This window comes from Mustela erminea, chromosome 7 (assembly GCF_009829155.1).
Source record: "Mustela erminea isolate mMusErm1 chromosome 7, mMusErm1.Pri, whole genome shotgun sequence".
Lineage (NCBI taxonomy): Eukaryota > Metazoa > Chordata > Mammalia > Carnivora > Mustelidae > Mustela > Mustela erminea.
Window position 1 is genome coordinate 5109668 of NC_045620.1, and position 11331 is coordinate 5120998.

The 11331-nt window shown below is 52.0% G+C and overlaps 1 long non-coding RNA gene across 1 annotated transcript; it reads right to left on the bottom strand.

Annotated features, from left to right (window-relative positions):
• Positions 1–292: 292 nt before the first annotated feature.
• On the bottom strand, positions 293–3240 carry LOC116594759. Its single transcript, XR_004287401.1, has 3 exons — positions 3219–3240; positions 2627–2911; positions 293–354 (listed from the first exon to the last, which is right to left on the bottom strand). It is a non-coding gene; the product is annotated as an uncharacterized LOC116594759 (long non-coding RNA).
• Between the last annotated feature and the right edge of the window lie 8091 nt (positions 3241–11331).

The window sequence follows — 11331 nt, forward strand, 5'->3', positions numbered from 1 at the left end:
GAAACCCTGTTCTGAGCTCATCTCTTTGAAAACACAGCGCGGTGGCGCGGTGCTGTGAGTCACCTCGGGCTTGAAAGCATGAAGCAAAAGCGTACTTTATATTAGTGATTCATTTGTGTTTTTGAAATTAAACAATTTCCCTTATGCTCTGTTCTTTTATATAACCATGCTGGTAAAAACTCTTATGAGTCAGAAAGTGGGGGGAGAAAGGGGGTCTTTTATCATAAGAAGATCAGTCATCACTCACCAGATGTCAGCTCAGTGCCCCAAACACACACTGTTTTAATGGGATGTTTTTCTGGTCATTATTAATTTATTCCTTTATTCATTAAAACTTTCAGGGCAATTTACCAGCTGAAAAGAGAGATGACAGCAGAAACATAGGTGTGTTACAGAAACTACTCAATAAGACCCGAATGAGTCACTTTCAAAAATATTTTAAAGTTTTTCAACAGGAAAAGTATAAAAATTAGGGGGGGAGTAAACAAAGTCTTGGTGGTAATTGATAATATGAGAATATATAAGAAATGCAGTTATTTCATCATTTGCAATTAAATGGTTATGATAATAGCATGGTATTATAAAAAATAATGGGGTTATAATAAAATCATAGGGTATTTATCTTACCTTTTTTGCATTAAGATATAATAAAATTATACTCAGAAAGTAGATTATCCCTTCTATTATTCTCTTGAAACATTAGCTCTGCCTGGGCATTCCACTAGAAACTTCCTTCATTCTGCTGTGTGTTTCCTTCAGTGGGGACCTACCACCGAATGGCTCAGAGGTCCTGCTTCAGGGCAGAGGGACAGACAGGCGAGGGGTCTGAGCAGGGTCCCACCCCAGGAAGCGTACGGGCCCACTCTCAGAGCATGCTGACCAAGAAGCTGGCAATAATTCTGAAGTCAGCATCCCTTTCTCCATTTGGTCATGACCTTTGAGAACTGCAGAGAACCTTCTAGAAGGATATCAAGTACCTCTTCAATCAGCAGAGCCACTGTGGCTGATCATGGTGCATGATTTGGGGTGAGCTCAAGAGCATATTAACAGAGGAGCCCCATCTCTCCAGACCCCGACTCTTGGCCAGGACATAAGAGTCAAACTCTCCTGTGAATCCAAGGCACATCAGGTCTTTGCCAGGTCTGCCAGGCTGGTTGAGCACCACCAGTGTTTGAGCACAGCAGGGCTCCTTGTGCAATTTGTCCCCATGACGCACCAAGGTATCCTCTGCAAGGCATTATTTTGACCAAGAGCCTGATGAAGCCACTGCCAATGAAGAGAGCCAAAAGGCCACCAAATGCCAAAGAAGATTGAGTGTTCAGAGTGGCCCCAGCCATTCCCTTTCTGGTGACATGACCAAAGGAATCAATGTCGTCCGAGTTTAAGGGATTCATGAAAACCCCTCCCTGTGTCTGGGAACCACCCTCCAGCCCTCACAGGGAAAGGCAGTTTTAACCACTTGCTCTGTGGTTTCAAAACGATGCCCAGGGAGGGAGAGACCAGGGAGGCAGGAAGCACAGAGTCACCATGTATGAGCAAACAAGCTGCCTCAGTGTCCTCATCTGAAATAGAGGGATAAGAATAGTACCTGCTCCCTAGGGCCATGGCGGGAGACTTCCCGCGGCAGCCAGCACTGGAGGTACAGAGGCCCTCCAACGTGGTAGTGGTCTCCACCTTTATGTGCTCTCCTCTTTCCCAGAGGAGAAGCAAGGAGATCCAGCAGAACCTCCAACATCACCCTGGTCCTGCACTCCGCGGAGACCTGCAAACTTCGGCAAGTCCTGTCAGAGGGGGCGACCCCCAGGACCCCACAGCACCATGCCCCCCGTCCGGGACTGCCAATCTCAGACTCTCCGATCATGTTTCCAGATGAAAGTACACGTATAGTTTGTCTGGCTTCTTCATTTCTCCTCAGACAGAGTGACAGCTCCTCTGCGCTCCCCTCTGTGCTGGCTTTTAGCCTTTCTCCCTCTAGTTTCCATCTCGCCTGCTCTGCTCTCCTGCTCAGCCCCCGCCGTAATCAACTGTCAGCTCAGTATTAGCCCACTGTCTGCCTGGCAACCCGCTATTATGCACTTATTTTATTACTTGGTTTCCTACCCTGATCTTGTGATTCATTTCTAACCTTTACTGACGGTAACGTAATTCCTTTGCTGTTCCTCCCTACCTCCTCACCAGCCCCCTCAACCTTTAACTTGCCGAGGACAGCTTCGGTGAAGGCCTGGAAAACAGGCTTATCTGCAGCTCGCAGCTGACAGTCTTGTTTTTCACTGAGCAATCAGTTTAATCAAATGAAGTGCTCTACTTAATACTTTCAAGTCCTGTGGAGTAAGATCGGAAGAGATACACAGGAATCGGGAAGGAAAATAAGATGATCCATGGGTCCCACAGGCACATTTGGGACCCCAGACAAACGTCAAGACACGTCCGGCATTTAGCCTGAACTTGCCCGGTGGTACCTCAGGGTCATGACAGTGTAGGTTCACAGTTTTCACAGTCACCATCCCCATGATCTGTGCGGGTAGGGTTTCTAACTATTTTTAGAATCGTATGTGACAGTTTAAGAAGAAAGAGGAATCTTGTTGTTTTATGTATGCCCCACCCAAAGGAGACCCAAAATATACACCATCACAATGACAGAAGGTGGTGGGTTCTCTGGCTGTGGGTGTCAGCAACACGGCGGCAGGTGGGATTCCTCTTGGAGGGAGGGATGCTAAGGAAGAAAGAAGACAGCGAGAGATCCGTGGAAGTCCACGGGTAGTGAGGGCTGGAAAGGGGCACATGAATCATCTTCCCCGATTCCCCTGCATTCAGAAGAGGAAACAGGTCCTGGGAGGTGGAGAAGCTTGTGTGATGACTGCAGCCAGGTCTCCTGGCTCCAAAACCCAGACTCTGCCCAGCCACTCAGCACCTGGAAGCAGAAACCCTGTGGATTTTCTTTCATTCCCATCTCACGTTTTTGTGATCGTAACGTCCTACGACACTCTCTTGCTTTGCTTTCTCTCAATTATTTGTCCGTGGGTCCTCTCCGCCGCCTCTCTGTGTGTAACAGCTTTGTTGATATATATTTCACACACCCTGAAATTCATTAAATGCAAACAGTTCGGTGGTTTTTACCAAATTGGTAGAATTGTGTCACCGTCACCCCGATCACTTCTAGAACATTGCATCCCTCAAGAAGGAACCACTTCCCCGTGAGCAGTCCCTCCCAGTCCTACCTCGCCCCAGCTCCAAACCACCCTCTGTCTCCATGGATTTGCATACTCTAGACATTTCGTGTCAATGTCCTCTTACAATGTGGTCCTTTGTGATTGGCTCCTTTCCCTCAGCATCATATTTTCCATTCATGTTGTCACACTGGCAGTACGTCATGCTTTTGTAGGACTGGATAGTATTTCAGGATATGGACGTGCCATATTGTGTTTATCCATTCCTCCGCTGATGGCTGCTTGGCTGCCTACCGTCTGGGGGCTTTTATGATCATGGTGCTGACCATTCCATTTTTATGTCTTGATACTCCATAAACTTACTTAGTAACTGCAGCTGGCCCAACCTGCTCCTAATCTTGCCTGTCCGACCCTAAGTCATGATTTGACCAGATACCAAATATCCCTGGGCTCACCCCACTCCCACCCCCGTCCTCCTTAGCAGGCGCCGCGTCTCCTGTCTTAAACTTGACATTATCTCTAAATGGCAGCGTGTTTTGTGAAATGTCTCTGGTGACATTTCTGTTTTTCTCTGCAGCTCCCTTTCTGTACACTCACTTAAAGATCTTTTTAAAATTCTGATACGCCAACCCATCCATTTTCATGTTGCACATCTGTGAGACCCTGTTGACAGGATTTTGTCTGGAACGTTTCTGCTTTCCGTCTTTGGGTCCTCTCGCTTCCCGAATCCAATCTTCACAACTGTGAGAGGTAGGAAAATCAAAGATCGTGCAAAAATAATGAAGCTGAATATCAAAGACATTAGCATAGACTGTTAGAGACAAAACCAGCATCTGGCCCGGGTCTGTTGGTATCCAGTCCAGTGAGCTTTCCAGCAGACCTCAGGGCAACAAATTTAACTCACCAGGAATAGAGGGGGGCTGGTAAATGTGAAAAAAATTAAAATTTCCTTTTAAGGGGAGCCTGGGTGGCTCAGATGGTTAAGCATCTACCTTCAGCTCAGGTCATGATCCCAGGGTCCTGGGATCGAGCCCCACATTGGGCTCCCTGCTCAGTGGGGAGCTTGCTTCTCCTTCTCCCTCTGCCTCTCCCCCTGCTTGTGCTCTCTCTGTCTCTCTTTCTGTCTCTTTCAAATGAATAAATAAAATCCTTTAAAAAAATTTCCTTTCCGTTCCGGTTTCAGTTCCAGTCATGATCTCAGGGTCCTGGGATTGAGCCCTGCGTTGGGCTCAGAGTCTGCTTGAGTTTCTGTCTCTCCCTCTTCCTCTGTGCCTCCCTCTCAAGCACACACACTCTCTCTCTCTCTTTCTCTCCATAAGTAAGTCTTTCAAAAAATTCATTTATTTTTCCAATGAAAGATCAATAGCTAAAACAGGACATAATTAACACTGGGTACCCCAACCTGAATGATGCAAAGCCTCTGGAAATAAAGGACCATGATACGAGCATGACACAGCTTAGAAATGGGGAATGATCACCCCTAGCAAGCAGTGAGCTACCAGTGCTAGACCTCTCCTAGGAATTCTGACGACGCCGGGTTAAAGTTTACCACTTATGTTCTTTTAAGAGGGGGGTTGGTAAGCAATTTAACAGTGTCAACAAGATTTCTGTCCACTGTTGAAGCTACTTGAGAGCACAGGCTGTTTCCAAACACGTGAAGCAGACCGGGGATCACATACACGCTCATCTGCTGGTGGATCCTATAGCTGGACGTAAAGCGAGCCGTTGATAGAGAGCTCGCAGAAGGAAGTTCCAAGTCATTTGTAATGTTCACTTATTATTTCTCTAAGGAGTTTTATTGTCATGGTTTCCTAGGCTGATTCTTGTCTGGTCTGAAAGCAATAAAATATCTTCTTTTAATTGGAAATAATTTAAAATGTTACTCATTGAGCTGGGTCTTCTCAGATATTAATCCAAATTACAATGGGACAGACTATTCCAGTCACGATATAGAGATTTACAAACCACTGAGCTCCACTGGCAAGGAACATTTTAAATTGGACGGTAATGCAGACAAATATAGGCACTGGGGTAAGAGGACAAAAAACTGGAGCTTAGAGGCATTAAGTTAAACTATGCCCTTAAAAAGGCCATTTTGCAGTAAATATCAGGAGGCTAGACGAAGCGCCACTGCAATTTAGAACAGAAGTGTCGTCGGGAAGGGGAGGAAAGAGCTGAGAACCCAGGGAATCTCAGCTGATCCTCTCACAAGCACCCAGCTTGGAAATCAGTCACTGTCCCCATGTTGTGCAGGAATCCGTGGTCCTGCGTGGTTAACTTGTGTCCCCAAGGTTCTAATGCTAGGACCTGTGGTGGGCATCTACAAGCAAAAAAGGGAAAGAGGAGCGCCTGGGTGGCTCAGTGGTTAAGCCTCTGCCTTCAGCTCAGGTCATGATCCCAGGCCCCGGGATCGAGCCCCGCATCGGGCTCTCTGCTCAGCGGGGAGCCTGCTTCCCCTTCTCTCTGCCTGCTGCTCTGCCTCCTTGTGATATCTCTCTTTCAAATAAATAAAATCTTTAAAAAAAAAAAAAAAAAAAGAAGAGACCTCCAGAGAAGGGCGTCCATGCAGAGAAGATTTGCCGCAGGGGGCACGGGGATGTCCCGCTTAGGCTGCAGGGAGGCTTGGACCGCTGTGGTGTAGACGGCGCCATCGTGCAGTGCGTGGGCAGGGGCAGTGCTGGCGGGAGCCAGTGGACGTAGAAGGGCTGTGGGCATGTCTCTGAGGGCGGAGGATGAGCCTAGATCCTTGCTCGCTGATCCCCCAGGTCCGTGGCTCTTCACAGCCGTCGGGAATTTGCCTGGAAGTGAAGGACAAAGGAGAGGGCGGGGGGCAGCAGAAGCCACGCGAAGCACGGGCAGGTGGGGGTCTGGGCAGGGGTGGGCGAGGCGGCATGCCTTGGAGGACCACAGGCTTCTCCAGCGTCTGGGTGATGGGGTCGCTCCGCCCAGGGCTTTGCAGGCCGGTGACGTTGGGCAGGGTCCGGAGACATCTTTGCTTGTCTGGGTGGAGCTTCTGGCTTCATGTGGGCGAAGGTCAGGGATGCTGTCCAGCCGTCTGTAACGCCCAGGACAGCCCCCCACCCCCTGCCAAGAGAGTCGACCCCCCAAGCATCAGTCGTGTCAGGGTTGGGAAGCTCGGCCCCAGACCTTCATCTCTGGGCTATTTTGCTTCTGGGGCCGGTGGTCTGTGAGGTTGATCACATTCTAGATCCTGATGTCTAGAGGAGGACACGGAATCTCAGAAATGCGAAGCGGCTGATTTCAGGTGACGGCAGCGGGGCTGGGAATCCGCACCCTGGCTTCCGAGACTCTGGTCATCACCATTGTGTCTGGTTGTCCCATCAAAGCCATTCTGGGCTCCTTCCTCGACCCAGACTGGAACATGTATTCTCCGTTAATCTCCCTTCCTACCGGCAGCGAGAGTGGAAAGCGTGTGGCTACCTTACAATTAAGGAAACTGAGGCTCACAAAGGTTTTGGGCCTTCTGGGGTCCTCCGTAGAGCTGGGATTCTGTACCAAGTCTGTCCCCTATCCTGTCACAGCTGTTCCTGCTCACAGGAGCTGTGAGGAACGGGGCACCCTGGATGGCAGACGTGGGTCTGTCCCCCTAAAAAGGGGCGTTTATTGTAAATAAAGACCTTGGCACCCCTGGTCCACACACCAATACCTTCTGGGTCTGCGTTATTCCCTCATGGAGTCCTGATATCCAATTTCTGGACATGCAAGGCTAAACATCAGGCCCTGAGCCCGTATGACAGCTTCTGATGACCTCCCCCCCCATCACCCTGAGCCATCCGTCACCCCAGGACAGAATACAGCAATTAACAAAGCCCAATGTCCCATAAGCCACTGCAAAAAAAGACACCAACGCGGCCTTATGAATATTAGCATGACTACGTTGGACACTTTTGAGGGTAGCAACTGTACAGATAAAGTTCCCCTCACAGATGAAAGCCCCGTGCTGTCCTCAGGCGTGATGACCTAGAACAGGCATCAGTGTCTGCCGCGCCCTTCACGTCTGTCCTGACAATTCCGACTCCGAAGCGTTCCGTCAAACGAGATGAACGCTTCGAGGCTGCTCGGAGCCCGGACGTCCTTGAAACCGGCTCCTTTCATCAGTTCTGCTAGCTTAACTTCCACGCCTGGCCCCGTTTGAACTCGACTCTCCAGCAGCCGAACCCTGCCCAGCACCGTCCCGCATGAGCGAAGGCAGCAGAAAGCTAATTGGTTTTTAAGCTGCTGATTCCCTGCATTCATCACTACGACACAACCCCCGCCTCCTGCTGGCCAGAGGCCCCGTCCATGCCAAGGCAAAGACTCAGCAGTCTGTTGTCTCCCTCGCTGTGGCCACTGCTGGTAATTGGAAAATCACCTCGGAATTCATGTTGCAAAAACAAAGGAAGCCCAGTCTCCCGGCGGAGGGGTGCGTGGTCTCTAACTTCCTGGCAGATTGCTGGAGCCAGGCCCGAGATGACTCTCAGAAGAAAGCAGGCCTCAGGCGCTGAAAAAGTAGGATAAAAGACGTGTAGGTTCACATGAACCGTGGGGCCCTGCTCCCGAGTCTCTGGAACTCCGCACGTCCGAGAGGGCTCGTTTGCGAGAGCCAAAGGTGTGCGCAGGGGTCGGGATGGGGAAGAGCGAGCTGGGCGAGTTAGACTGTTGCCAAGGTCAAGAGCATCAGCTGTGCCTTGACTCCAGCGCACGGCAGGGACTCGGGGCTTAAAAGCAAGTTGGGATTTGGATCCTTCCGGTTCACCCAGCCAATGAATGCCAGGTACTGTTCAAGGCTCTGGGGACCGCGCTGAACGAGAGGGCCCTGCTCTTCAGGGCTTCCCACAGGAAAGCCAACAGTAAGCGGGCAAACACATGACAATTCCGATAAAGGAGATGAAAAAACACAGGGTGTGCTAGAAATCATGTGCTGGGGCGGGAGTGTTCTGGTGCACGGCTACACTGGGGAAAGTACAGCTGTGATAAGAGGAGAGGCCACGCTTGAGTCCCAGGGAGGAGGCCTCCAAAGTGGGCCCAGTCCGGGATGGGCGAGGAAGCACAAGGCCAGAGCGTGGCCGCCCTGGGGCCGAGGGGGAGCTGGCGTGAGCTCGCAGCTGCCGGCCGGGGCAGGCACACGCTGCCCACTAGGCTGGAACGTGCAGTCTGACAAGAAGAAGCCAACATCTTGGCCTCCTTCTAGACCAAATGCTCAAGGTCAGCGAACCAAAGACGAATCTCCCTACGCTCCAGCCTGGGCTGTTTAAAATCGTCGAGACTAAATAGGTCCTCAGGGAGCATCTGCATACATGGTACAACCCGCAAGAATGCAATCGGGGCTCCCTCAGACCTGCTGGCGGGGACGGCGGCCAGGCCAGCTGTCACCCTCCACAGAGCGGCCCTCCGCGGTCCCTCGGAGCAGACGGAAGCACAGACGTCCCCACGCGTCCGGAGCTCTCCAGAACGGACCGAGAGCTGTGAGACAAGAATTAAAGGGAGAAAAGGACTTTCTAAAACATTGAAGCCCCCATTGGCTTCCTAGAGAACCCAGCTAGAGCCCGACTCCTGCCCGTGGCCCTTGCACGCAGCCCTGCGAGAGCCGCCCAGCCTCCTCCCTACCCACTCAGGGCTTCTGACAAGTGGGAGGAGGAGGAGGAGAGGCTCACAGGCTCCTGGTGGCCCCGGGGCAGAGCGGAAAGAAGGCTGCTTTGGAGCTGGGCTCGCCAAGAGATGGGGCACGTGAACGGACACGCAGGGAGTGTGTGTGTGTACCTGTGAGAGCATGAGTGTGAGTTGGCGGGAATGGGTACCGTGAGGCTGGTTTGAGGGTGCCGAGGAAAACTGGTCTGGGGGAGCGATGGGGCTTGGGCTCTGCTCACAGCTGGAAAGGTCGAGTCTAAATTCCACACGAACGTCCCTCAAGAAGCTTCCAGAGCTAAAAACTTAAAAAAAAAAAAAAAAAAAAAAAAAAAAAGGGCACCTGGGTGGCTCACTGGGTTAAGCCTCAGCCTTCAGCTCAGGTCATGGTTTCAGGGCCCTGGGATCGAGCCCCGCATCAGGCTCTCTGCTCAACAGGGAGCTTGCTTCCTCCTCTCTCTCTGCCTGCCTCTCTGCCTACTTGTGATCTCTCTCTCTCTCTCTCTCTGTCAAATAAATAAATACTTTAAAAAAAAAAAAAAGAAGAAGAAGCTTCCAGAGCTTCAGTCTCCTGTCCAGGGGGCCAGCATCAACCGCTCTTCCCTCCCAAGTGGGAAAAGCTCACGGTGTCTTCGATCGGCCCCAGTGAGGAAGCTGCGGTACCACTGGGGGCTCGGGGAAGGGGGACCCCCCGGTGCCCATGCCCCCTGGCTCCATGCACCTGCCTCCAGCCCCGTGCCCTCCAACAAGCTCCCCATGCCCTGTCCCGCAGGGGGTGATTCCAAGACACTGCTTCGTGAGCCGCAGAGCACGACACAAACGTTCATCACCCTCACTCCAGAACTCTCACTGGAGGAAAACCAGGGCTTAATCAAGCGCTTCCGACTGGGTGCCGACCACCCAAGTCCTCCTGTGTTTTCTCGCTCTGGGGCTGAATACTGAGAATCAGAGTCAGGGGCACCAGCGGGCTTGGGCCAAATCTGGTCCCAGCATCAGTTTTGTTCTGTTGACAAGAGGGCTTAACACTTCTAATTAGTTGCCACTGTTGAAAACTCAGGAGACTCTCCTTACCCTCTAGGTCCTGGCTTCTCTAGAAAGCTGAGACAAGTGTGCCCCTGTTCCTGGCTGCAGGGGAGCCGGGAGCGCTATCCTCTTGGGGGAGGACACCCGTCCCACCTCCAGCTGCCAAGAGCCAGTGACTTGCCTGGTCCCTAAAAGCAAAAGGCCTTACAACCCTCTCCCTACGTTTAAAAATTCATGATTGACCCATGATGTATCCATAAGCTTGAGGGTCTCGTGTAAGCAGTCGCCGCCCCGGGGCACCAGGTAGGGTTCTGGGGTTCAGGGAAGTGAACCTGACAACGAGGAGCCTCGGAGGGTCTCAGCAACCTGCGGTCTTGGTTCCCCGTCTGGAGGGATCCCCGACCTCAGACACTCGCCCAGGGAGCCATCCCCGCTCCGCCGGCTGCGGCCGCTCCCAGCACAGAGGGGGGCTGCACCCGCTGACTTAGTGAGCCCGGAGACCCTTGGAGCGTGGGCTCTTGGGGATCCGAACCAGTGAGAGTTCGGTACCACCCACAGGGCTCCCGGGCTGTGGTACCAGAGCCCACGCGGCCTGCAGATGGAGAGGAGACGGGCAGGAGCCTGGCCGGCGTCCTGGGGAGGAGTCCGGGGCCCTCTGTGGGAGGCTGGGCGCGGCTGGGAGCAGGGCACGAGGGGGCCCCGTGGCAAGGGGACTGCGGTGTCCTGACTGTGCTGCCGGGTACGCAGGTCTGCATGCGGGACAGGCGTGCTCACACGCGCACAGAGGCATGCGTGTGATGGGGACGACCTGAGAGCCCCGAGTTGTCCCTCTGGCCGTTTGCTGGGTTGGATAGTGTGCGGTGGACGTGTAAGATGGGACCCTTGGGCGGGGTGGGGAAGGGGCCCATTTCTTTGCAATGTTCTGTGAATCTATAACTATTCTCAACAAAAAATTTAAAAACCAAACCAAAATCCTTATGGTGGTCTCTGTGTCCCGGCTTCTACGGGAGGATCTTTCCCCCAGCTCTGCAGGTGCCTGCCCTGTGCTCACACGGATGCGGAGCCCAGCCTTCTCCGGGACTCTCACACACACACACACACACACACACACACACACACCACACACCATACACACACCACACACCACACACATTACACACCACAGCGCACACACCACACCCACATCCACCACACACATGTACAACATACACAACACATTATACCACACACATGACAACACACATACATACCACATACAATGCCACACACAGCACACGCACCACACACACACATACACTATACCACACACACATATCACATACCATACCATACACACACCCCACACACACATCCTCCACATACATATACAACACACATGATACACTATACCACACACACAACACACATACCACATACACACACATCTGTCACACACAAAGACCACACACAAACATACAACACATGCACACACAACTCCCACACAGCACACAATATGCCCAACACACGTGTTTCACCA